The sequence below is a fragment of the Electrona antarctica genome, assembly GCF_951216825.1.
Source record: "Electrona antarctica genome assembly, chromosome: 8".
In the NCBI taxonomy this organism is placed as follows: Eukaryota; Metazoa; Chordata; class Actinopteri; order Myctophiformes; family Myctophidae; genus Electrona; species Electrona antarctica.
Genome location: NC_136789.1, coordinates 51,411,007 through 51,437,885, shown reverse-complemented (window position 1 = coordinate 51,437,885; position 26,879 = coordinate 51,411,007). Strand labels below are relative to the sequence as shown.

The 26,879-nt window shown below is 40.9% G+C and overlaps 1 long non-coding RNA gene across 1 annotated transcript; it reads right to left on the bottom strand.

Moving 5' to 3' along the window:
- Positions 1 to 17,530: 17,530 nt before the first annotated feature.
- Positions 17,531 to 23,033, bottom strand: LOC306928317. The gene is made up of 7 exons (XR_013790670.1): positions 22,683 to 23,033; positions 22,098 to 22,222; positions 21,397 to 21,496; positions 20,810 to 20,918; positions 19,263 to 19,349; positions 18,997 to 19,087; positions 17,531 to 18,855 (listed from the first exon to the last, which is right to left on the bottom strand). It is a non-coding gene; the product is annotated as an uncharacterized lncRNA (long non-coding RNA).
- Between the last annotated feature and the right edge of the window lie 3,846 nt (positions 23,034 to 26,879).

Sequence of the window (26,879 nt, the reverse complement as noted above, 5' to 3'; positions counted from 1 at the left end):
AAAATGACTTATACTGGATCTCTTGTCCACTAGTCCCTTCCTGACAAAAACTCTAGTTTTTATTTGTTGACGAAATTGTCAATTAAGTCTTAGTTATAGTCAATGACTATAACTAAGACTTAATTGGCAATGGCTATAACTAAGACTTAATTGACAATTTCGTCAACAAATAGTCATTATAGCTTCGTTTTCATATAGTTTCCATTTTGTTTATCAGTGTAAAAAGGGTAGTACATTTTTCGTCATATAGTAGGCCTATTAGTTGACAAAACCAACACTGTTCTGTGGGGTGTTGGTCTGTAAGCAGCATGGTGCTGACAAAGTTACGTTTTATTTTCTTGTCCACATTTGTATGTCTATTTAAGTATTTGTATGTTGTGTTTCATTTAAGCAATATTACACGAGAGGGTGTGGTTTAACGTGATTATTGCCACGACAGTGATGCGGTCAGGAACGAGACGTAGTCGAGTTCCGCAAGCAACGTATAGACAATGCGCCTGGACCGCTAGCCCGGCGGGCTGGCCTAGCGGTCCAGGCGCATCATGCCACATATAGGCTCTGGCCTGACAGTGCGCCACGTGTTCGAGTCCCGTTCATGACGACCTTTGCTCTTTCCTGTCTTCACTGTAAATATCAATAAAGGCACAAAAGCCAAAAACAAATCTTAAAAAAATAATAATGAATAAAAACACCTAGACAACGTATTACTAACGGCACCCGGGTAAGCAGTTTGGGTATGATGTTGAAACTCCGATGACCTTGGGATACATCACTGAGAAATACGTCCCAGTTGCATCATAGCGATGTTTTTTTAGTTCTTAGTTTCTATTTATAGTGACTAGGAATAGACTATGTGACAACCGGGAATAGTCTGGTGACCACCCGATAGATGGTTGGCAGCCGGAATGTAGACGGCACCCGGGTAAGCAGTTTGGGTTAGCGCCCCAGCCTGTGTTGGCCGTGAGGAGGACGCCCAAAAAGCCCACGTGAGGCCTTTAGGAGGGCCATTCAAGCCGCAAGTGGAGCCTGCGGCACCACTGTCGCCCTGCTGGTGGAGCCTGCAGTGCAGAATCCACCACTCTCCAATGAAGTGTCTGTGGCTGGAATCTGGTGCAACGCTCAGGTCCTGGTTGTACTCCTGGTGAGAGCAGGAAGACCCGAAACCCCGATGACCTTGGGATACACATCACTGAGGATACGTCCCAGTTGCACCCTAGTAAGGCTGTCCTCGAACATTCGGGGTTCGAACCTTCGCTCGTTAGGGTTGGCACTCGAATCTTAATTAATGGGCTTGAACCATTCGTTTTTTTTATTTGTATTTATTATTTATTATTATTATTATTTTTTTCCTTTTTTAACTCGAAAATATTTCTCGGTGAGAATGCGATATGCATAATAATAATTCGGAGCTCGAAGGTTATTTTTAAAATTAATTAGAAACAAATGGTTCGAAGGTTCGCACGAAAATGCCTGCCGAAGTTCGAGTCCTAAAAACAGGGCTAGGGTACAGCCTTACACCCTAGCCATGTTTTTTTGTTCTAAAATGTATAATTTACATCAAGGTTTGAAGTTTTCAAACTCCAAATTCAGATGTATTCAGTACTTAATATTGTTTCTATTTAAAAGGTCTTATTCCTACTCTCAATTAATTGAGCCTATAGATTTAAGGCAGCTAATTCGCACATAGGAGTTCACTCAAGACTATTATGGCTCAGCTCGCTGACGATCTTTAATCATAAGGTCACACCCATTCCCATTAATACGCACAATATAAAAACAACCCCTTGACTTATATTAATGCCTGCTAACACCTTATTTCGATGACCGCTACCCTAATTATTACAGTTTGCAGAATTACAGTACATTTCAAGCACAAACTCAATACAAAGGCTGTTAACTGTGAGTGGACGACCCAATTAAGCATTACACTTGTTTACAAGAGGGTCCACCATGTTCAATTCATCAAAACATTTAGAGACGTACAAATAGACAAGAACAGAACAGGAATTCATCATAATGGAGGTAAAAAGGGAAAAGAAACATATACAGTGAGTTCCTTTGTTTGTTTGCCTTGGAGGAGCTGCGTTGGGTCCCCACTCCCCAAGTCGGCTCCGTGGCCGTACCTTGAGTAATGCGTGCAACTTTGTGTGGTTGCTGGTTTTGTTATTTATTACTGTTTTAGATCAAAGGTGTTGTTTTAATTAACTTGGTTAGAGGTAACCCATAAAACCCTTAGATGCCCAAAACCTTTATTTTACTTAACATGAACAAGAAGGTAAAAACCCAACATGGGATATAATCCCAGAAAGTGATAAAAAGTACTCTTTGAAACGTTTTACTTTAAAAACAGGAATGTGACAATTTTCCATCAGTGTGTGGAAACACTGACTACCAAACCCAGGGCCGTGCTTAGGGATCTGGAGGCCCTAGGCAGAGCCTTTTTTTTTTTTTTTAACACATTTTGCTTTCCATCCATTCGGGGCCCCTTAAAACAATCCAACATGTAGCCAGGCCGCCGCCAGGAGGGAAGTGTAAAGTAGTTAGTCAGGTAGGCCTACATGCATATCAATGAGGTGTAGTGTCAGTGACCAGGCCCGTTGCAAGTTGCTGTACTCTGTCTTCTACCCGGAGCCATCCTACCCTAATAACATGAGCAGGGGTTAAATCATTCGGTGCCCGGGTGCCCCTAAAAAACATCCAACATGGAGCCTCAATGAGTCAGGGGGCCCCATGAGATCTCCTCAATGAATTAATCAATAAATATACAGCTCTCCAATCTGTTCGTTGCCCCTAAACAAATCCATCATGGGGCCTCAATGAGCCAGGGGACCCCATGAGATCTCCAATCATTTGAGGCCCCTATAAAATCCAACATGGGGCCTCTGTCTTATATTATTTTTGTTACACATCTACACATAAGTTTATATTGAACTAGACAGATATTCTCCTGCTCATTGCTGTACCACACACACACACACACACACACACACACACACGCGCGGTCCGTCCGTGGGGTTCACATGGGCTCAGGCAGGCAGACGGCACCAAACCTTCTACTTTGCGAGCTCTTACAATTTCAACAAAAGGCCACTCTATGAGGATTAATTGTTTTTAGAGCCATGCTGGAGGAGTCTAAACAACAAAAAAATGCTATAATACAGGATGATGTAAACAAATGCTAATTCTTAATAAAAGGTTAGAAAATATTTACTATACCAGTATAGTATATGTAGTATTATCTTACAGTAGTACATAACTAATTCACAAATATTATGTGAAGTAGTTCGTAGTGTGAACAAGAAATTGCAAGCATGTTTCTAATAGGCTACATAACAGGTAAGTTTCCCCCAGTGAAAACATTTCTCTAGAGAAGCAATCTGTGCCAACTGCAGAAAACCCCCAAAACAAAACAAAGCAGCCTGAACAACCAACCACGCGAGCTCTGAAGTGCTGAAGATGGATGCACCAGCTTCGCCACCAACAGTCAGCATCACCAAGCAGGTTAACATTCCCATCTCCCAGATGACCAAGCAGGTTAACATTCCCATCTCCCAGATGACCAAGCAGGTTAACATTCCCATCTCCCAGATGTGAGACCGCAGCATCACCATACAGGTTAACATTCCCATCTCCCAGATGAGAGACCGCAGCATCACCATACAGGTTAACATTCCCATCTCCCAGATGAGAGACCGCAGCATCACCATACAGGATAACATTCCCATCTCCCAGATGAGAGACCGCAGCACCATGATGGAGTCAGGTACCGTCACCAGCCCCTACAGAGAGGACCTCCATCAGGTAGAAGACCATCCTGCTAACATCACCACCACCATGATTGATTGATTGATTGATTGAAATATTTATTAACAGTTTGCAGAATTACAGTACATTTCAAGCACAAACTCAATACAACGGCTGTTAACTGTGAGTGGACGACCCAATTAAGCATTGTTTCCAATAGGGTCCACCATGTTCAATTCATCAAAAACATTTAGAGACATTTAGCAGTCAGGTACCGTCATCATGGCCCTGGGAGAGGAGCTCCATCAGGAAGATGATCTTGACGCGTTCTCCAAAGAGTTCCAGGGATACTACAGCAGAGATGATGATGACAACGTGGACTCCAGCATGGAAGTGGAGCTCGAGGAGCTGCAGAAGCTGATCAGCAACTAAAGACAACAGCTCTGGGTAAAGTAGCCTTTTTATTGTAACGTTATGTTCCTAGTGCAGTATTTTAGATATTCGGGCATTGATATATATGCAAATTTAGAAACAATAATATCAAAGAACTACAAAAGACTGCATAATGCAATCAAAGACGATTACGACAAATGGGGTAAACTAAATCTTTCAATAGCAAGCCGTATTTCAATTGTGCGTGTGTGATGAATACACTACCTAAAGTAAATTTCTATATGAGCATGTTACCTGTAGAAATACCCCATGGGTTTTGAGACAAGATAAAAACATTGGTATCAAAATTAATTTGGAATAAAAAGAAACCAAGAATAAAAACATCTATATCAGAACATAGTAAGGAGTGTGGAGGACAACATTTACCCAATTTTGAACTGTATTACATATCTTTTATACTTCGTCCTTTTTAACATTGGTTTTCAGACGAGGGCCAGACGCCTTGGGTTCTGATAGAACAAAATATTGTGTCACCATTTTTGTTGAAAGATACCTTGCTCTGTAACCTGACTGAAGAGTACTGTATAGAGAGTTTTGGTCATATTATTGCTCATGCCGTCCGAAGATGGAAACGTACAGAAAACATACTTAAATGGGAAAACCCATGGCACAAGAATACGCCAATATTTAGGAACAATCATTTACTCATAGGCCAAAGACCCATTATATTCCATTAATGGCAAAGGTGTGACATTAACATACTTCCGGACATGATGAGCAATGATGGACTTATGTCATTCCAAGAACTCAAATCCAAGTATAATTTGCCTGGCTCCTCTTTTTTCTTTTATTTACAGTTACGCACTGCAATGCGTACATATGGAGTGCCTTGGAACAATAATCTTCCTAAACAGTTATCGAAATTGTTACCTCCGATATTAACAAAGGTTTTGTCTCTCACGTATATGGAGAATTGCATGGAGGAGAGTGTGGAACAACATTACTATAACCTCTCGTAATTACAATCATCAGATGATGCACTATAAACTAATACACAGTTTTTATTTAACTCAGAAAACTCTGTCAACTTGAATTGGTACCAAATCCGTTATGCACGTTGTGCCCATTGAGAACTGTGGGCACATATATGCATATATGTTCTGGGAATGTCCCAGGGTCGGGTCATTCTGGACTCGGGTAGCTAGGACCTTTTCTGAATTGTTTGAAATCGAGGTGCCATGTCTCCCTCAGATTGTGTTAAAAAAAGAAACCTCCTCACATTCTTTCTGTAAGAAAATGGAAAATATTATTTCTGAATGTATTAGGTTAATGGAAATATCAATTGCGAGAGCTAATGGAGCAAAAAGGCAGTCGATTGAGGCACTTACAGATGCTATAGAAAAAGTCAAAGCACAAAGCACACTATAATGTCATGTTTTTCATATAGATACATACTGTATATTTTTACTTTCAGTTTTATTGTTAAGTCTACGAGCCAATATTCCGGATGTATGCACCAGATGCGGTGAAGATAGAGGCACATTGTTCCACTTGATTGATTGATTGAAATATTTATTAACAGTTTGCAGAATTACAGTACATTTCAAGCACAAACTCAATACAAAGACTGTTAACTGTGAGTGGACGACCCAATTAAGCATGACACTTGTTTACAAGAGGGTCCACCACGTTCAATTCATCAAAACATTTAGAGACGTACAGATAGACACTTCTATATAGTCAAAGAACAGAACAGGAATTCATCATAAAGGAGGTAAAAAGGGAAAAGAAACATACAGTGAGGGGGAAAAGGGGGGGCACTGTCTATGGTCCTGTCAAAAATTGATGGAGTTTTCGGAGAAGGTCGGGCAGGAAATACAGAAGGTTTGTCAATACATATTGTACCCGAACCAAAGTTCTTCCTGCTCGGTCTATATCCAGAGGGAGAGCTGAGGGACACAAGATAAAGCGTAATGAACAAATGTTTAGATATATGTCTTTTACAAGCTAAGAGATAGCATTGACCTGGAAGAGGCCAGACAAACCAAGTATTACACAGTGGTTCAAGGAATTGTCTTTATGTTTATCATTGGAAAAGATTACATACATTCTTAAGGACAAACAAGAAATGTTTCAGGAGGTGTGGGGGCGTTTTATAAGTTATATTAAGAACAATAATGTCAATAATTGTCACATTTAATGGATGAAGCTGAAGAGGAGTAGTGCTGTTGTCGTTTTTCTTTTTTTGGTTATTGTTGTTTTGCTTTCAGTAATTGTCTTGTAATGTTCATTGTTTTTTTTTATATATTTGTATTGTCATTTGTGTGTAAAAAGGAAAATAAATACATTGTTGAAAATTGTCTACCAGCCAGGCAGCCTATATGTTGTGAGATGTCGAACTAACTGATGAAATGTCTTTTCTTGTTGCAATGATAATTGGAACCTTGGGGAGGATGGGGTGATGTGGGATTTGTAAATGAAAAATGTTTAATAAAAACTTGGTCACAAAAAAAATGGCCATGTTTGTGGCCCGTGCTGGCCTAGCGGTCCAGGCGCCTAGGCTGCTAATCCGACCTAGAGTCCCAATCCCGACGACCTTTGCTTCCCCCCCCATCTCTCTTCCCGTTTCCTGTCAACCTATACTGTGATCTATCATCGACATCTATCTATAAAGGCAAAAAAGCCCCAAAAATAGAGGAAAAAAAATGTTTGTTTACTTTTTACTATTTTTACTTTACTAGTTTACTTTTTTTTTAATGTTTGTTTTTGTGGCTTTCGCCTTTATTTTATATTTTTTTATAGAGGGACAGACAGTAGGCTGACAGGAAATGGGGAGAGCGATGGGGGGGGGAAGACATGCAGTAATCGGGTTCGGGAGTCAAACCCGCGGCACACTGCCAGACTGGACTACCTGGCTGGGTGCCTGGACTGGCACCCTGGCTGGGTGCCTGGACTGGCACCCTGGCTGGGTGCCTGGACTGCCGTGGGCTATGCAAATTAGTGGGTGTCTCTTATGCAAATGAGTGGGTGTCGCCACACCCTTCATTTGCATACCACTCCCCTTCATTTGCATACCACGCACCTTCTACGGCCCAGGCCACTCTGGTAGTTATTTAATCTTTAGGCTATCTTTAGGTAGTTATTTAATCTTTAGGCTAATCTTTAATCTACGTTTAAATGAACAATGTCTTTACAGGTTGATCCAGAACACTGCTACTGGAGTTGTTGTTCTCACCAAGACCAAGGAAGTGGATCACATCACTCCAGTTCTCAGATCTTTACACTGGATTCTAATCCTGTCTGCCAAAGAATTGATTTCAAAATATTATATTGTTGTTGGTCTATAAAGACAAGTATTGACTGGTTTAGCCAAAATATATTTCTGATCTTGTGATACATCAATTCATGAAGCATCCACACTTCTATAAGATCTCATGGGGCCCCTAATCGTTACAACAGGCAAGCAATTTATAAATGTAAAGCCATTATGGATGCGCAACAGATACTTTTATATGCTGGAAATTCAAACAATGTGGAACAAAACAAAACAAAAAGTTACTTTACATGATGTGTATTAATGGCTGACAAATTCCCATGAAAATAAGCAGGCCACAAACGTCCTTTACAATATCCAGCAGGTGGCGATATTGTACAAAGAAAGGTTTAATGGACAATTGGTGTATGTCAGTACAGTTCAATACAAGGTCTGCTAAGAGGATTTAAAACCCAAGAAGTACAATAGAAGTAAAAAGTAGAAATACAATTATTGGAAATACTGGTACAAATATCTCAAAATTGTATTAAGGTGGTTGCACACTGGACGCGTTTTTCGGGAAACCGATGGAGAAACGAAATCCCCAAAACACCAGTGGTTTTCAACCCTTTTCATGGACCACCATTTGATGAGATTTAGCCTCTCAGACCCAAAACTAACGAATATTGTGTTATCAATTCCATGCTGTATTGATGTTGGTACCATTAGGAGAGATGACAGGCAAACGTTTATCCAAATAACAATTCTTCTACATTCTCTCTAATTGTGTAGACTTCTTGTAAATTAAGTAATGCAGATGTTTAACAATAATTTAACTCTTTGGTTGGGGTACCATTTGGTTACCAACTCCATCATTTAGCAGAGGACCATCTGGAACCTCCTCAATGACCACTGGTGGTCCCCGGACCACTGGTTGAGAACCACTGCTTTACACCACTGGTGTTCAGTAACGGGGGTCTCTAGCCTCGCTTCAGCAACCTTCTCCCAGAAGCGAGCATGGTGAGGAGGCCGTGGCGGCTCCGTTCTTTTGGCAAATCTAGAACTTCCTGCCAGAGAGCTAGCAAATTTAAGACATCCGGTTGCTTTCAGAATAAAAGCGTAGTTAATTAAATAATTATTACATTACATTATTAGTATTGTTATTACATTACAGTTATTGTGAAGACACACATTATGTTTCTGTGTAAAAATAAGTAATTCAATAACGTAAAAAAGTTATCTAAATGGATAAATGCCCAAGTCCATGCACTGGAGTGCCCAAGTCCATTCACTGGAGTGCATGGACTTAATAAAGTGGATGCTGGACAAAATCCCTGCTATGTTTCGACTAGTGTGACATATGCACGCGTCCGGGGAGACCTCCTCTACAACACCACACTGTCCGCTAAGCAGCAGAGGTGTAAAACAAAAATTGGCACCAGGTCACAGGTAAAAAAACATAAAAAAACTTCCCATTTCCAGACTACAGTGGACTAAAGTGGACGCTGGACAAAAATCCCTGCTATGTTTCGACTAGTGTGACATACGCACGCGTCCGGGGAGACCTCCTCTACAACACCACACTGTCCGTTAAGCAGCAGAGGTGTAAAACAAAAATTGGCACCAGGTCACAGGTCAAAAAACTTCCCATTTCCAGACTACAGTGGACTAAAGTGGACACTGGACAAAAATCCCTGCTATGTTTCGACTAGTGTGACATACGCAAGCGTCCGGGGAGACCTCCTCTACAACACCACACTGTCCGCTAAGCAGCAGAGGTGTAAAACAAAAATTGGCACCAGGTCACAGGTCAAAAAACATAAAAAAACTGCCCATTTCCAGACTACAGTGGACTAAAGTGGACGCTGGACAAAAATCCCTGCTATGTTTCGACTAGTGTGACATACGCACGCGTCCGGGGAGACCTCCTCTACAACACCACACTGTCCGCTAAGCAGCAGAGGTGTAAAACAAAAATTGGCACCAGGTCACAGGTAAAAAAACATAAAAAAACTTCCCATTTCCAGACTACAGTGGACTAAAGTGGACACTGGACAAAAATCCCTGCTATGTTTCGACTAGTGTGACATATGCACGCGTCCGGGGAGACCTCCTCTACAACACCACACTGTCCGCTAAGCAGCAGAGGTGTAAAACAAAAATTGGCACCAGGTCACAGGTCAAAAAATTTCCCATTTCCAGACTACAGTGGACTAAAGTGGACGCTGGACAAAAATCCCTGCTATGTTTCGACTAGTGTGACATACGCACGCGTCCGGGGAGACCTCCTCTACAACACCACACTGTCCGCTAAGCAGCAGAGGTGTAAAACAAAAATGTAACAACAGACATTGTAATTACTGGTGTTGGAACACTAATGTCTGCATGAATGGTAATGGTAGTACTTAACTACTGTGAAGTACTATGTAGATCGACCATTAACAGTCATAGTGAAACATTGATAGCTCTAAATTAGGGCTTTTAGGGTTTGACAAGTTGTTAACGGCATGCATGCACACTTGAGTACAGCCATTACTGCCCCCCCAACCCAACCATCTTTCTTCTGGCTGTCCACCACTGGCTGGGCGGTGCCCAGGTAATGAGGTGACAACGATCGATCGTTGTCACCTCATTACCTGGGCACCGTCACCTGGGCACCTGGGCAATCGTCGTGGAATGTCTTTTTTTGTTTTTGTTTTACACCTCTGCTGCTTAGCGGACAGTGTGGTGTTGTAGAGGAGGTCTCCCCGGACGCTTGCGTATGTCACACTAGTCGAAACATAGCAGGGATTTTTGTCCAGTGTCCACTTTAGTCCACTGTAGTCTGGAAATGGGAAGTTTTTTGACCTGTGACCTGGTGCCAATTTTTGTTTTACACCTCTGCTGCTTAGCGGACAGTGTGGTGTTGTAGAGGAGGTCTCCCCGGACGCGTGCGTATGTCACACTAGTCGAAACATAGCAGGGATTTTTGTCCAGCGTCCACTTTAGTCCACTGTAGTCTGGAAATGGGAAGTTTTTTTATGTTTTTTTACCTGTGACCTGGTGCCAATTTTTGTTTTACACCTCTGCTGCTTAGCGGACAGTGTGGTGTTGTAGAGGAGGTCTCCCCGGACGCGTGCGTATGTCACACTAGTCGAAACATAGCAGGGATTTTTGTCCAGCGTCCACTTTAGTCCACTGTAGTCTGGAAATGGGACGTTTTTTAAAGTTTTTTGACCTGTGACCTGGTGCCAATTTTTGTTTTACACCTCTGCTGCTTAGCGGACAGTGTGGTGTTGTAGAGGAGGTCTCCCCGGACGCTTGCGTATGTCACACTAGTCGAAACATAGCAGGGATTTTTGTCCAGTGTCCACTTTAGTCCACTGTAGTCTGGAAATGGGAAGTTTTTTGACCTGTGACCTGGTGCCAATTTTTGTTTTACACTTCTGCTGCTTAGCGGACAGTGTGGTGTTGTAGAGGAGGTCTCCCCGGACGCGTGCGTATGTCACACTAGTCGAAACATAGCAGGGATTTTTGTCCAGCGTCCACTTTAGTCCACTGTAGTCTGGAAATGGGAAGTTTTTTTATGTTTTTTTACCTGTGACCTGGTGCCAATTTTTGTTTTACACCTCTGCTGCTTAGCGGACAGTGTGGTGTTGTAGAGGAGGTCTCCCCGGACGCGTGCGTATGTCACACTAGTCGAAACATAGCAGGGATTTTTGTCCAGCGTCCACTTTATAAAGTCCATGCTCTCCAGTGAATAGCATTTATCCATTTAGATAACTTTTTAATTACTTATCTTTACACAGAAACATTACTTATTACTTATTTTTACACAGAAACATAATGTGTGTCCTATAGCATCGTTTAAATGCTTAATTTATAGTTTTAATGTGCAAATTAATCTTTTTTTCAATACTCTAGAGGGTACTCTTATTTTGAAGAGATCGTCCACCGGAAGTCTTATATTTGCTCACTTAGATTTGCCAAAAGAACAGTGCTGGCCGTGGCTATGGGTGGGACTGGGAGGGGTCGGTCATGATTTTCCTCGCTCTCCTGTGGATCATGGTAATCATGGTTCAGGGGTTGAAAGTTATGGAGTAAAAACCTATAGGCCCCTGAGGCAAAAAGTATAGGGGGTTTTCATGATTATGAATCATGCTCTGCTTCAGCAGGGCATCTCATGTGGCAGGACGTCAGGACAGTGTCAACAGCAGAGGTGACGCCTCTCCAAACAGACACAAGCATTTGCGTGGGAGAGATTCATGCACCGGCGCGTACAATACACATGAATGGAAACAAGTGATGTCATTTCTCCTAGGAAGAATGACAATATGGATATCTTAAATTACAGTTTTGGATAGGAGGAATGTCATTTCTGAAATGTTAGTTTTGACTAGGAAGAACTGATTAACAGATATCTGCAATAAATATCCAGTCTAGCTATTAAATGTTAAAACGGCTTCATACGCGCGTGTCATTCTGTCTTGTGCACGGTGCAGATGCAGCACAGCGTCTTGTCCATTCTCCACCAGTTCCGACATTTTATATTCAAAGCTGTAATTTGATTGCCTTGCATTCATATAATATTTGATAATTATAACCCACAAGTTGTAGCTTGTAGATCAGCTATTTTGGACAGTGTAACATGACGCATGCATGATTGTTACATTTCAACATTGAGTTGGTAACTCTATATAACAGACACTTCAGAAAGAGGAATGATACCCTCCTGGAAAACGCAGGAGGAGACCTTTTATTTTACCAGTTGTCCTTTTTAATGGAGAGAGAGAGAGAGAGAGAGAGAGAGAGAGAGAGAGAGAGAGAGAGAGAGAGAGAGAGAGAGAGAGAGAGAGAGAGAGAGAGAGAGAGAGAGAGAGAGAGAGAGAGAGAGAGAGAGAGAGAGAGAGAGAGAGAGAGAGAGAGAGAGAGACACACTTTGATTTTAACCAAATCTTTATTTTAACAAAACTCTCATCAATCACGTCTTAAAGTCTTACAACAAAATATATATAATAAATAAAAACACATTCCAAAAAGGTAAAAAAATCACAGCATTTCCAAAGAGAAAATAAGTTGCTCATCCATTATAGAACATCCTCATAATGTCCAAACCATCATAAATTGATCAGTATCGTTCATTTCTTTATAATAATTAAAATCAATCATGATTCTCGCTTTCACCATCCTTTCAAACAATAAATCACAAGAATAGGGACTGAAGCCTTTTGAAAAGAGCACCCGGCCCAGCCCCAATGTGACCAAGGCCGAATCAGCCACACAGAATTTGGGCAGTAGAATATTCTTATTATTTTATAAGACACACAACCTTTAATTATTAGAGTTGCGCCATTTAAGGTGCTAGAGATATCAAAGTTGTATACCTTAATAAACAATCCTGTACTAGGACTACGCCAGCACGTTATTTGATTAAAGATAACGGCAACTCTTGTCATCATTACTCTTAGCTTCAGTTTGTTCAAGGATACACACAGATTCGCGTTTTATCAGGTAAGAGAGCACAACCATAAAACAGTGGAGAGAGACTGACACTGACTCATGCATCCAAAATATAACATGTGTATTATCCTATACAATGGCCACTAAATGCCTTAAAAATACAGTCTTTAATAAATCTTAAAAAAGGACGTAGCAAAACAAACAAACAAAAACAACAAAATAACCAAATCCTTAAAACCATTCAATACAAAAGTGTGCTTAAAGTGCGCTTAGGTTCAGACAGTTCTTTTCATTATCCGAGAGAGAGAGAGAGTCCAGTCAGTCCAGCATCAGATACGTTGACATCAAAACAATACGTCCACTTCAATACATCATGGACCTGAAATTACACAAGGCAAAGGCCAGTTTCTCCGTTCCACAAGCAAGTACAGCTAACAGCCTCCGTAGGGTGATGGAATCGACAGTAGTGCGGGATAGAACAATACTCACACACAACGGACAGTTACCTGCCCGCCGATGTTGCTGGGTATCCGCACTCTGTATAACACCACTCCTGGTCACTGGCTCGTACAGGTGGAACGGCTCACTCGCTACACCTCGCACATCTTTTATTTCCCCTGCAAACTGCAGCGACGTGTCCATACTGTTGGCAACAGAAGCACCCGAGTGGTGCTCTCTCAAATAACCGAACCCTGAAACTCATGTAGTTGCAATATACTCGCTCTGGTATCGTGTCCCCTTCAAAAGTCAGGCACACCGACTTGGTTTCCTCTTTCCCCCTCTCTGAACCGTGTGAGCCGTTTTGCCTCACAAACTCCGTCAACATCAATAAATACATCAGATTGTACAGACAGTGGGACTCCACTGATCACTCCCTTTATCCTCCTTCCAGAACCTCTCAGTCGCATTGTAGTCACTGGGCATTTACGAAATGACTCAATTCTCAGAACTTTATTCACCTGACCACCGTCCATGCATTGTATGATCACCAATCCCGTTCTGCTGATCCTTACTGACTTCACTTTTCCTACCTTCTCCTCAACAAACTTTCCCACCACCTGTGGCTCACTAAAGATGCCATCAATTTGACTCACTGCTCTCATCCAGACATCAAAACACTCGTCTTGCCCATGGTCACTCTCTGAATTAGTCAGACTCCTTTTCCTTTTATTGTCAGCTCCACGCATATCTTCATCTGTTGTCATCTCTTGTGTTTGCACCTCGCCTATTTCCTCTTCATCTTCTGAGCGATCCGACCACGGATCAGTCGATATCTTCCTCCTCTCAGCACGCCGACGCTGACTATCCATGTCCCTCTGAGTCCGACTGGTCATGTCTCACTCTTCTCCAGGCTCCGCTCGAGAGCCTCCACCTCGCGTCAAGCCCTCTGACCAGCACACACACTCTCCTAGCAAGTCCCCCACTTGTACTGGCAAAAGTCTGTTCTGATAGACAGCTCCTCCTCCGTTTCGCACACCTGACAGCTGTCAGGTAATGACGCTGACGTCATTCTTAGTCCTTCCACATTAATCCTGCACATATAAGGTCATATCCAATCGACAGTGGTAAGTAATATATATATATATATATATATATATATATATATATATATATATATATATATATATATATATATATATATATATATATATATGGAAGGATACTATAAGTCACTGATAGATATACAACAAATAATAAATATGCAAAACAATTAAAGGATCACACCAACACTGTTAGACAATTTATGTCTATCTCCAGGTCACTCTTTTTTCCAATCATTTTAATTTGTAACATCACTGTGCGTTTGTGACGAAGCACATAATGTGTTCCTGCTTTATTTTACATATAGGCCTACATGTCATTTTTTGTAATGAGACGAATTGTAACATGTGTTCTCTGATTACGAGTAGGCCTAGTTAGTATTTCCTATTCACGAGAAGGGTAATGGGCCTCGTACAGGGGTGATTGACAGCTGTCAGAGACAGTGAGAGACGGATGTCGCCACCCACCCCAAGGTTTCATATAGAGGAAGACGTGACACACGGGGAAACTCAAGGTGTTAGGCCTACACGGGAGAAGTGGAGCTCCAGGCGCCAGATAATTATTATAACGTATTAATTGCGTGTATCTGCGGCCTTTGTTAAGAAGAACGGCCGAGTCCATCGGAAAAGTAAAAGCGATCCTCGTTTGGAATCACCGTTGCTGCATGGCGTGCGTGTGACTGTCAGAGCCAACGGTGAGATCTTTACAAACGCTTGTTGTATTATATAATATATATATATATATATATATATATATATATATTAAAGGGTACCCAGAACATTTTGTTTTTTAGCGGACGCTCATTTCGTTTCTTTTGAACCCTTGGATAAAGGAACTGAATACCGCGGGCGCTTCATTTAAAAGAGGAGGAGGACGCGGCCTTTATTATTTATTTGGTTTAAGCACAGGTCATGCTTCGCTGACTTTGGGTGTTTATTGTTTATAATTGCCGTTGTAACCCAATGCGCTATACAGATAACATCGGGACTTGTTTGGGGCGGGAGGGGTTTTGAACGTAATTATTGTTTCTTGATTTAAGTTAGTGTGCCTGTTTATTTATTTTATTTTATAGAGACAGACGTTAGAGACATGCAGGGACAGACGCACTGTGCCAAGTGCACGGGTTCAATTGAACACAGTCTATTGTGTTCAATTGTCTCATTTCACAGTCTCATTTCGTGACAACTCTTACAGATATAACCCTATACGATCCCGTTGTTATGGTTTCCCTTAATGCATAAAGGGCGATTGTTACGTTTTCTTGAATAAAAATTACATATATTTTTTAAAATTCTATCAGTTTATAAGAGAAGCTCTTTTTGCATCACTTCTGCACCATTAATGTTTAAAGAACCAATTTTAAAGTCCCCCATTAAAAAGGAAAACAAATTACAAGACAAAAAGAACACATATTATTAATGTGTGGAAAAACAAACTCAACTTAATCATCATCATCCTCTATTGGAGTTGCCTTTTTAACTTTTGTAACCATTTTTTTAAGCGTCCAAATCTCTTGGTCAGTAAAAGTCCCATCTTGCTTGACTAGCAGTGTTACAGACCTGACAAAACCTCTCAAATCAGGGGGAAAATCTTCAATCTTTAACCCCCTATAAGCCCTTTAGTGTCTGACAGAAATTTCGAAATTGTATCAATATAGAACTCCATTCCGGCCTCCTGTGAGGGAGACAAAGCCTCTTCTTGTGACCAATCACACTCATCATCATCTGATGTTGATATATTTTCCATTGCTTTCACATTTTTACCTTTAGAACCAGTTTGTTCCTTCTCATTAACTTTCCTTTTGATGGGCTTATACTAGATAAACAGCAACTACAGATATTGGGCCAAAAACCATGTTTTGAACTTCTTTTTCCCCCCTGTCTGGCCTACTGGTGTGTTTGATGAACCTGCGCTGTTTTTTTCAGCAGACACAAAAACCTGTTTCGCACCTCTTTATACATTTGACCTTAAAGTCACTATATAAATGCTTTAAGAATGTATTTCTATAAAGCATTGTGAATATTATAATTATATTATAATATAGCCTAGTCCTACTATCTCTCTCTCTCTCTCTCTCTCTCTCTCTCTATTCAATTCAAAGGAGCTTTATTGGTATGAGAAAACATACGTTTACATTGCCAAAGCGGAACAAAACAATCAAGGTAAAACAATACAATAAACATGTAAACAGAGCTGTGTTATATTAACACTTTGAGTAATACTATCTTGTGTGGTGTAAAGTAACGAAGTACAATTACTTCGTTACTGTACTTAAGTACACGTTTTGAGAATTTGTACTTTTGAGTATTTTTATTTTTCTGTACTTTTACTTCGTTACACAAGTAAAAAAATCATACTTTTAATCCGCTACATTAAAATTGGACACCTTTCGTTACTCGCTACACATATTTCCGTTCATATGCACACAGAGAAGCATGGTGGTGCGGTGCGGTGAAAAAGCTGGACAGAAATTCTGTGCAGGTGATTCTTTTTCTAAGTGCTGGAGTTTGGGTCGGTCTAAAAACTCGGAAATGACGTAAAATACAGCTTCTTCTGTCCGCTAAAGTGTGCCCACGGTCTCCCTCTACCCAGCGGCGTCAACTTTGGGAGTGCCTCAGTCCTCTCTCTCTCAGTCCCTCCCTCCCGTCGTCAAGTCCCCAGACAGCACAGCGATGATGCTCCGACGTCGATCCGACGTAAATCTGCGATTAAGCTCCCTTCAAGCTCCCGTAGGTATTTAGTAGTTTTTAAATAGTTTGCACATTGGATATCAATCGCCGGGATGTCGCTTCCCGAACACAGCGGCGACATTCCCGCAACATCTATCCGATGTTAATAGCAAGTTGTCGATGCTTTTCCTCCCTCCAGCTTCCCTTTGCCCTCTCTTCTCACGATTCCCCTTCTACACTGACAGATGACATTCTGTCATCTTAAAGGCACACACCTAATAATAAATAAAATCCTAATTAAAACAGGGCATAAGCATATTTCTTACCTTTCTTGGAAGGTGTGGAAGCTACAATTATATACACCACATGATATAAATAAATGTACATATATAGTATTAAAACAAATGAAATGAGAATGTTGGGGGAAAAAGTGGAAGCAGGAATACAATATTTTATTTACAAGAGAAACTGTGAAACATTGTGTAAGTAAACATGGGCAAGGTGCAACAGCTGACCAAATAATATAACTAACATAGGATATAACAAAAAAAAGGGGCCATCACAGCAGGGTTTCTCAAAGTGGGTGCTGTGACGTAACACTTGGATATTTGGAATTTATCGATATCATTTCAGTTGGTTCACTCATAAAATCACACCCGTGTGAACTGAGTGGTGTAAGGTCTTATATAGACTGATCAGCTGTGGTCTGACTAACAAAGCCAGTTGTAGGAGTGGTTTACACCACTCAAAAAAGTGCCATGGAGAAAATGTTTAGAGGGGTGGCCTGAATAAAACAAATAGTTAGAGAACCACTGCATTACAACCATTTAACCAAAGATGACAGCAATAAGCAACATTGCATTTACCCATTATAGTCAGGAACCCCTTTTTGTAACCATACCCTTCTGTACAGTATTCCAAAACAAATGCTGCTGCTAATATTTGAAGGTTTTCAGAAAACTTAGGACTCAGTCCAAAATGGGTTAAGAAAATATATATTTAAAGCATAGACCAAGTACGCACACAGACCAAGTCGCTCCACTAGACATTCCTGTAATGTGTTTACACGAGAGAAAACAAGCCACTGTGTTCAAAGATGTACAATAACTTGAGTATTTGCCTTCTCCATCAAAATGAAAGTCCTCCCTGCCCGTCTGTCCACCATGGGGTCAAGAGCTTTCTGCCGCTCACATCTGTAACTCTCTCCCCAGATAGAAACATGGACCCAATCCCCACATTTCTAAACCACCTTCAAAACTCACCTGTTTAGGCTGGCATATGGCTGATCTGTTTTAGGCTGTAAACTGTAGGCTACCATATTTTTTTTGCTGTTGCTTTTAAACTGTTTTATATCAACTGTATCAAAGGCACATTATAAATAAAATGTATATTATATATTTTGTAAGATATAAACAATGACATCATAACTGACTGACAATACGTACAGTAAATTGCTGGGCTACTCGCCTGTGTCCCAAAATACCAGGCAAAATAACTGGATATTCTTCTGTGGAGACTACCCTGCCCATCAAGAGGAACAAGACCTCTACTCTCACATTTCCAGATATTCTGAGTAGGGACACAGGACTGACTGTGAATGAACTTGGTGTGGCAATGAGCAACAGAGACCAGTGGAAGCAGCATGTGTCGCAGATCGCAGATCTCGAGGGCACTCGAAGGATGACGACGACCCAGTGAAGCTGTGTGTTGGTGGGGAATCAGCACCTCCTGGTGGTTAGACGATCAGAAGCCAGACACTCCTGGATATCTCCAATTGTGGGGTCTTGTCCTTCTGCCTGCACACGTCCAGGATTCCTAGATGCAAGAAATGTGATAAATCACTGACAAAATACTTTTGTCGAGTTGTGTAGTCCAGGCTGCTGTGACAGGCTCACTTGTACTGGTTTCTCAGATACATTCCTTTTTTACACGGAGGGATTATCTTTGAGAACTTACTTGAACTTGTCGAGTATGTGTGCAGAGTTGGTGTAGTGAGTGAGATACAGTTTCATGTCTGCGCCTGTCCATCCGTCCGAACTATAATAAACTGAGAAAGAGAGAAGGGGGGAGAGAGAGACACACACACACATTACATCACACTGTCTCATGGGTGGCATTTAAGTCAGCAGACCTTGGAGCCATGTGGGGTGCAGGTCGGCTGGGCAGCTGAATGGTTGCTTTCTTGTTTGGGGGACCAGGGTTTTAAAAACAGACAAATGTACCTTTTCCACCAGGTCAATGAAGAGATCTCGGACATCCTTTGTGTTTGTTAACTTGGCAGCAATGTTGACGAGACCTCTGGAAAGATTCTGAGAGGACAATACAGCATTTGTAGCAAAGCATTAGAATGATGCTAGAGAAAAAGAAAATCTGTATTCAGTACCATAATATTTACTACTAGTGAATGACAATAATTGTCAATTAAATTGACTAAAGTCTACTGGATTATCTATCTAAGACAGGCAAATTCAAATTGTTTCTCAAATCTTTAGGACTGACTTTTACTATGTGGTTTGAAAGTTGCAAAGTGATCAGATCGGATTGCTATCAGATTTGTGAGGTTGTTGATCAGCTATTTTCGGTGATCATCATCAGACGACAAACCATAAATCAGGCTTCAGTGTCTAGACGGAGACATCTTTAGAAATCTGATTTGAAAGTGGTTCGAACCTGATTTGCACAAATCTTTTGATAAAACCATCCGATTCCTATTTGGATAGGTAAAACTAAAATCTGATTTAGACAGCTGGTTTGAACATAGGCTAAAATGTTGCAATGTTTCTCACCTTAAAGTTTGCCTCCATCTCTGTAAAGCTTTAGTCTTTCCTCTAAGAGCTGTACAAACAAGACTGAACAGACAGGAAATAATTTATTAGACTTCATAATCCAAAGCAACAATTATGATAAATGTTCAACTTCCATGTGAATATTACAAAAGATTAAACAGATTTACGGCACATTGCATGCTCAATATTAACATTAGATTTAGCATAAAAATGCATGAGCTTATGTCACCTTTTGTGCTGATCCAGTAGGTCATGTAAGAACGCCTTGTCCAGATCTATGTCCATGTCTTCTACCATGTTATCTGTCAAGAAAAACTCCAGTCAAACACTTAAATGAGTTCAAATTCTTTGCAATATTATCTAAATGCACACCATCAGTGCAACATTGTAGATACATTCTGTAGATGCATGCAGTCATCCGATCTTAGATCTGTATATTACAGTTGGTCCTACATTTGCGTTTGTTCTGGTTTACCGTGTGAAGAACCAAGACAGCAGCCAACAAAGCCAATATCTTTGTATTTTCAACCTAATTGTCATACTGAAAAAAAGACAGATTCAGATTTAACCAACTTGACCAACTAATTCTACTTTACTGCACTGGTCTGGGGGGCTGAGCTTCAGTTTATGATGCTTTTAAAACATGGGTGCCCTCCAAGCCCTGCAAACCCTCATTAGAGACCCATTTGTTCAGGGACTGACAAAACAACTATTTATAGTTTTAACAGAGCAGAATGTTATATTGCTGTCTGGAGGTGAGCTGGTGAAATGGAGAACATGTATTGTTCAGAAATGGACTTATACTCAATAAAAGTTGTGACCTTGTAGAAGTGTATTATTAAATGAAGGCTAAAAGTTCTGCTTTTAACTACAGTGGTATACATACTGGGTAGCACAGAACTAATTGGTTTAACTTGTCTTCAGTGGACTTTGATATCCCTTAATACTTAGCTGATTCTAATAGGACCTCATACTTGCCTCACCTACAATAGGACAGCACAGAAGGCAAAGTCCTGAAACGTGAGGTACTGGAGCTTTCGTTTCCCAGTCTCAAAGCGATTGTTGGCAGAGAACACAATGGCCGCATAATCCCTGAAACAACATAATTAACTTAATATCACATTTTAAAACTATTGATACAAAGTCTGTTATGAAATTTTGCTTATTCAAGAAATGTATAGAATCAGCGAGCAAAAAAAAACATGCATCAACAAAATATTTCAAACCAGGGGAATTTCATTAAATACATTTGAGCAAAGAGGCTTCGTAGTTCCCAACTCTTGTTCCTGATGTAAGACTACACCAGTCTCCTTCCCCAGGACAAGATCAGATAACCAGTGTGTAAAGGCCTATTCATAGTCTGGATTTTCGGTGGTGAGGTGACCACCGGAGCTGAAATAACGTTGAGCGGTGGTGAGTAAAAACAGAAAGAAGGGCTGGAGCGGTGGCGGTGGTTTGCTCTTCACCGTGGCTCGTGACGTCATGTTGTAGTTCGGTGGTCACCTAACCACCGAAAATCCAGACTATGTATGAGCCTTAAGTCCTACTACAGTGGGGAGTGGGACATTACCTGGCCTGTTTGTCAGAAAGCAGAAAGTGATGACGGATGTTCTCCACCAGGGGTCCCTTCAGTTCCTCCACAACTTTAAACACACTTTGAAGTTGTCAAACTGAAATTCAAGAGATGGAGAAATATAGGACAATGACTAGTTTAATATTGGATCTCGTTGTAGTACGGCACGGCATGTGTTCAGCAGTATATAGATCAACTTTTTTTTGTCTAGCTGGAGTGATTAATTTCTGATTCATTGTGTATAATAGATGAAATAAAACCCTTTGTTATGAATATTCTTCATTATGATTAACCCATTTAGGCCTGACGTAAAAAAAATGATGCATCAGTGGTGCTCAATATTTCATGTCAAGGACCCCAAAAATGATATGTACTTGGCCACCGCACCGACTCCCATCTGAAAATGTTATCGCAGGAACCCCTCAGAAGCAAAGATTTGAGTTAAAAACATTCACTCTGTAAGTATACATTCAAAGATTTGTGCCACATTTTCACGATTTTTCAAAAATAGCAGACCTACAAGCTTGTAGCGCGGCTGAGTGCCGCGCTATGAGCTTGTAGGTCTGCTATTTTTCAATAGCTTAAGTATAACAAAATGCTTAAAACACAAAGGGGTTCCCGCCCAGAATTGGGTTAAAATGTTGACACTGCATTTGTGTCAAATTCCAGATGCCACCACAACTATGGTGTTAACTCACCTTTAACCATCTCATTGATGTAGTCTTTATAATACTGTATTATCCAGTCATCTCAGAGCTCTGTGCACACCATCTTCTCTGACACTCCGTTCTGTCACGTAGATCATTGGGTTCCCATACTGAGTCTACACAGAGGAACACATCGCAGCATACTGTTAATCCATCATATATTCTATATTTATGACATTTGGGAATGAGCAGTTGTAGTAAGCCTTGCCGAGGCATGAGGCCCATAGGGCAGGAGCCCCTATATTCTGTATCTGTAGCGTGAGGCAGCTTGCTGGACAAGTACACTCCCTGGACATGACGATATATGTCGCAGGGACTAACCCAAGTCCCCAACCCAATCCAACCCTTGATGCTGAGTGCCAAGCACTGGGAAGTCTTTGGTATGACTCGCTGGGGATCGAACCCCAACCTCCCATTCTCAGGGCGGACACTGACTCTAACCACAAGGCCACTGAGTTGGTTGAATGATCAGTAGGCTGCTCTAAATAGATTTGGGGGTAAAACAAATCAAGCATCAAGGACAGAATCGTGAGACCTAGAACAAGATATGTGCATTTGTTTTGTTTGTGCATTTACTTTAATTAAAAGTTGTACATGGAGTGGAATCAGATTTTCCCTGCCCTCCATCACATGTCCCTTTGATGTAGCCCTTCTCTTGTGAAGAGAACGTGGGCAGACGAGATGTCCCCCAGGGCCTGCTGAGCACTCTTCTTCCTGGACACGCCAAAGGAATACACATAGTTAATGATGGGTTCTTGATATTATCACTAATGAAGTAACCTTTGCCATACCATGTATCTTCATCCATCTTGCCAATAAAGTATTTAATGACTTAAATGAAAGATTGGTGTGGCAAACAAGCCCAGATAGAACTGGATGTAACTCTCATGTGTCTTTCTGGTTGCTGAAATCCACTGGCTCTCCCCAGTCCCCGGGCAGAGAGATACAGACAAGACCTGAAAACATGCAGGCAGTAGCTCTTTAAAGTACCATGTATTGTACATAGGAAAATAGGAAATATTTGTATTTGATAGGAAAATACAGTAGCAAAGAATGCATACTCTGAATGCAGTTGTCTTGGTTTACCTTTGTCTGCCCCTTGTCTTCCCCTCCACTGTGTATCTTATTTTCATAAAATACTTTTATCGTTAAGATTTCTATTTCAATTGAATGCAAGTTATTTATTTATTTTTTAATAATTGTATTTTAGTATCAATTCAAGTGTCCTACTGCTACTGACTGAAGTGGATTTAGTCAGGGGATATTAATACAATCTGGGAATACATTTCTTACCAAGAATTTTCTTCACCAATGGGTTTGTGAAGGTATCTACTAACATATCCCATATTGGTTTATATTCAACCACCCTAGGGGAATTTTTGACTTCTGATTAAAGTTGGGGTACCCATAATCTTATGCCGAAAAATATTACACATTTTAATTCGGCTTTAAGTAGCATGTGAGGGGTCGGGTTTTTAATGATTCTGAATCCATTGCACGCATTTGTTTTGCACCAAAACCACTCCTTGGGTTAAAAAACAGGCATAGCCACTTTTCCAGGTCATCACACTTTTATTTCAATTTTCACAACATCAATGTGCGACCATTTCGGACCGAGGCTATGTGATTGATTTTTTTATTTTTCCATTTGTGTTTCTTCATGTCATATGAAAGAAGGGAATCATAGCTTCAAATTGACATATTGGTTGTTCAGTTTGACCCAGCAGGTTTGGAGATACAGTATGGCTTATAGAGTAATGTCTTGCAGAAAACAGCGTGTTGAGAAAACAGGCCTGGAAGGTTCACTTCTGTGGACTCAAACATTACACCTAGCTACATGTTTAAGCTTTTATTTCATATTTACATGTCAATTTCAGCTCTTCAGACAATTTCAGACACGCTCTAGTATGTGAAGAGTCTGCCTGTGCTATTAACTCATTAACATTTTCACCTCTTGCCTCCATGATTGTCTCTGTATCAAAATTAGTCACAAATAGTGATTTGTATAATCAATACAGTTATTAAATATTCACATTTGCTTGGAACACATTTGCTTTGGAATTTAAACTCATGCACTGGTATTGTTACCCATTTCCAATCCCTTTAACCCATTTTGAGCGGGAACCCCTTTTGGTGTTACATACATTGTTATAATTTAGCTATTGAAAAATAGCAGATCTACAAGCTCATAGCGAGCCACCGAGTGGCGCGCTACGAGCTTGTAGGTCTGCTATTTTTGAAAAATCGTGAAAAAGCGGCACAAATCTTTGAATATTATATATATTCTTTTGGAATACATTTTTTTATTTATTTCGACGTCAGGCCTAAATGGGTTGAGATACAGAGTTCCTGATAATTTGACTGCTGATGGACTAAAGGAAAGTTTGAGTGGGTCACTGAACACTTGACCCCATGGCTCCTGAGGAGCTGCTCCATTTCACAAGTTGCAATTGCAGTGGAAATTGCAGAAACCTTTGGTGCAGCTGCATGAAAAATGGAGTGTATTGCAGCATGTGGAAACTGTAAAGGCATTACTTCACATACTAGAGCGTGTCTGAAATAGATGTCAAGAGCTGAAATCGACATGTAAATATGAAATAAATGCTTAAACATGTAGCTAGGTGTAATGTTAAGAGTCCACAGAAGACATGTAAATATGCTTAAACATGTAGCTAGGTGTAATGTAGAGACCACAAGTGAACCTTTCAAGCCTGTTTTCTCAATTCGCTGTTTTCTGCAAGACATTACTCCATAAGCCATATCTCCAAACCTGGTGGGTCAAACTGAACAACCAATGTCAATTTGAAGCTATGATTCCCTGCTTTCATATGACAAGAAACACAAATGAAAAAGAAAAAAATCAATCACATAGCCTCGGTCAGAAACGGTCGCACATTGATGTTGTGGAAATGTAAATAAAAGTGTGTGATGACCTGGAAGTGGCTATGCCTGTTTTTTAGCCCAAGGAGTGGTTTTGGTGTAAATCAAATGCTTGCAATGGATTCAGAATCATTACAATCCTTAGTTAGGGTACCCCAACTTTCATCAGCTGTCAAAAAAATCCCCTAGGGTGGTTGAATATAAACCAATATGGGATGTGTTAGTAGACTAGACATCTTTAAAAACACATCTGTGAACACAATTATTGGTAAGAAATGTATTCCCAGATTTGACATTATTCTGATAATATTCCCAGACTAATTGGAATGTCATTGCATTACAACATACTTGCAATTATAACTGTGTGTGTGTGTGTGTGTGTGTGTGTGTGTGTGTGTGTGTGTGTGTGTAAACAAAGTTTTGCCGGTCGGTTCCCAGATTGATCCTAATGTTACAGAATGAAAATGTGAAGTGCATATACCCACGAGTTGTTGAAGGGTAATCCAGAATTTCATAGGCCTGACCCAAATAAATAGAATATTCAAAGCTTTGTTTGATGGGCATTGGGCTCCAATGTCACAGACACACTTTTGAGCCGTAGTGAACGAAAATAAAAGCCTTGGTACCGACGCATACACAGGCTAAAAGCTATATGCTAACAACAGTCAACAGACCGGGGGAGGAAGGCTATAGGCTAACGCCAACCCTCTCTTAACTTAATAGCTTGCTGCATCAAGCCACACCAGTCAAAACGGAATCTAAATCCACGTGTTGACTGCTGTAGTAAAACATTCGTAATTGTAAACATGAGCTTAGCCCTGGTGGGCTAACTGTTAGCTAAATGCTATTGCTAATTGAATTACGTCAGAAGTGTGCCCTGTACTGATTTAACTGACAATTCCATAGTACATAATGTTTAATATCATGAATACATAATATATCAGTCTAATTTACTTACACCTACTGTTCTGTGTCGCCGTCAGTGTAAAAGTGTCAAGAAAAACAAATTAAGCAGTTTAAGTGCGTCTTCCTCATGTGGACACCGTCTGGAAACTGCACAGCTGGGCCGGCTAATGGTCTTCGGTCTCGATCATAGAGTATATATATAATAGAGACTTAACTGGCGCGAAGCTCCGCCCCCCCAGCTATTCATGTCAGTGGAAGCATAGACATATATACATAGACGCCCCTTCCGGCTCTGAGGCGTGTGTCACCATTGAAGGCACAATTTTCCCGACATTCCTTGCAAAGCATTAGCGGAAGCAAAGCGGAAGCTTACAAGCTTCCGCGTGCGTAACATAAGTCCCGGAAAAGACGCGCTGTGATTGGCCAGTAGTCACTTGAGTGACAGCGAGAGACATGGAGGAGTCACGTGAGTGACGTCACTCGGGCAGCGACGCAGTCGCCTTCAGCAAATGCCTTCAGCACTTCTAAATAAGAAAGCTGCGGAGAACTGTTGCTTTGTGTTCACTCTTTAATGTTTTCTGTTAGTAATCTAATCCTCCCTGGCTCTGATGTTGTATTGTTAATAACTTTGTTGTTTGTGTTTGTTTGTTTGTTTGTCTTGTTTTGTAATGTATATTGTCATGACTGTTATAAAGATTTGTTTAAAAAAAAGAAGCCTTCAGCACTGCACTTCCGCCTTCATTGGGATACACGTCGCTCCAATGAACTGCAGCGGCAAATGAGGCGTCTATGTATATATGTCTATGAGTGGAAGTTGCTCAGTGGCGTTTTGAAGCACCCGGAAGACTGCCGGAAGTCCCTCCCCGGACCTCAACTTTGAGGTCCTGGGTGACGTAGGGCAACCGAGCGCTCAATGTTAAAGCCCAGCTGCACGGGGTTTCCTGGGTTTCCCGGTCATGAATCCACGGGTCCGCCTGTAGTCCCTCC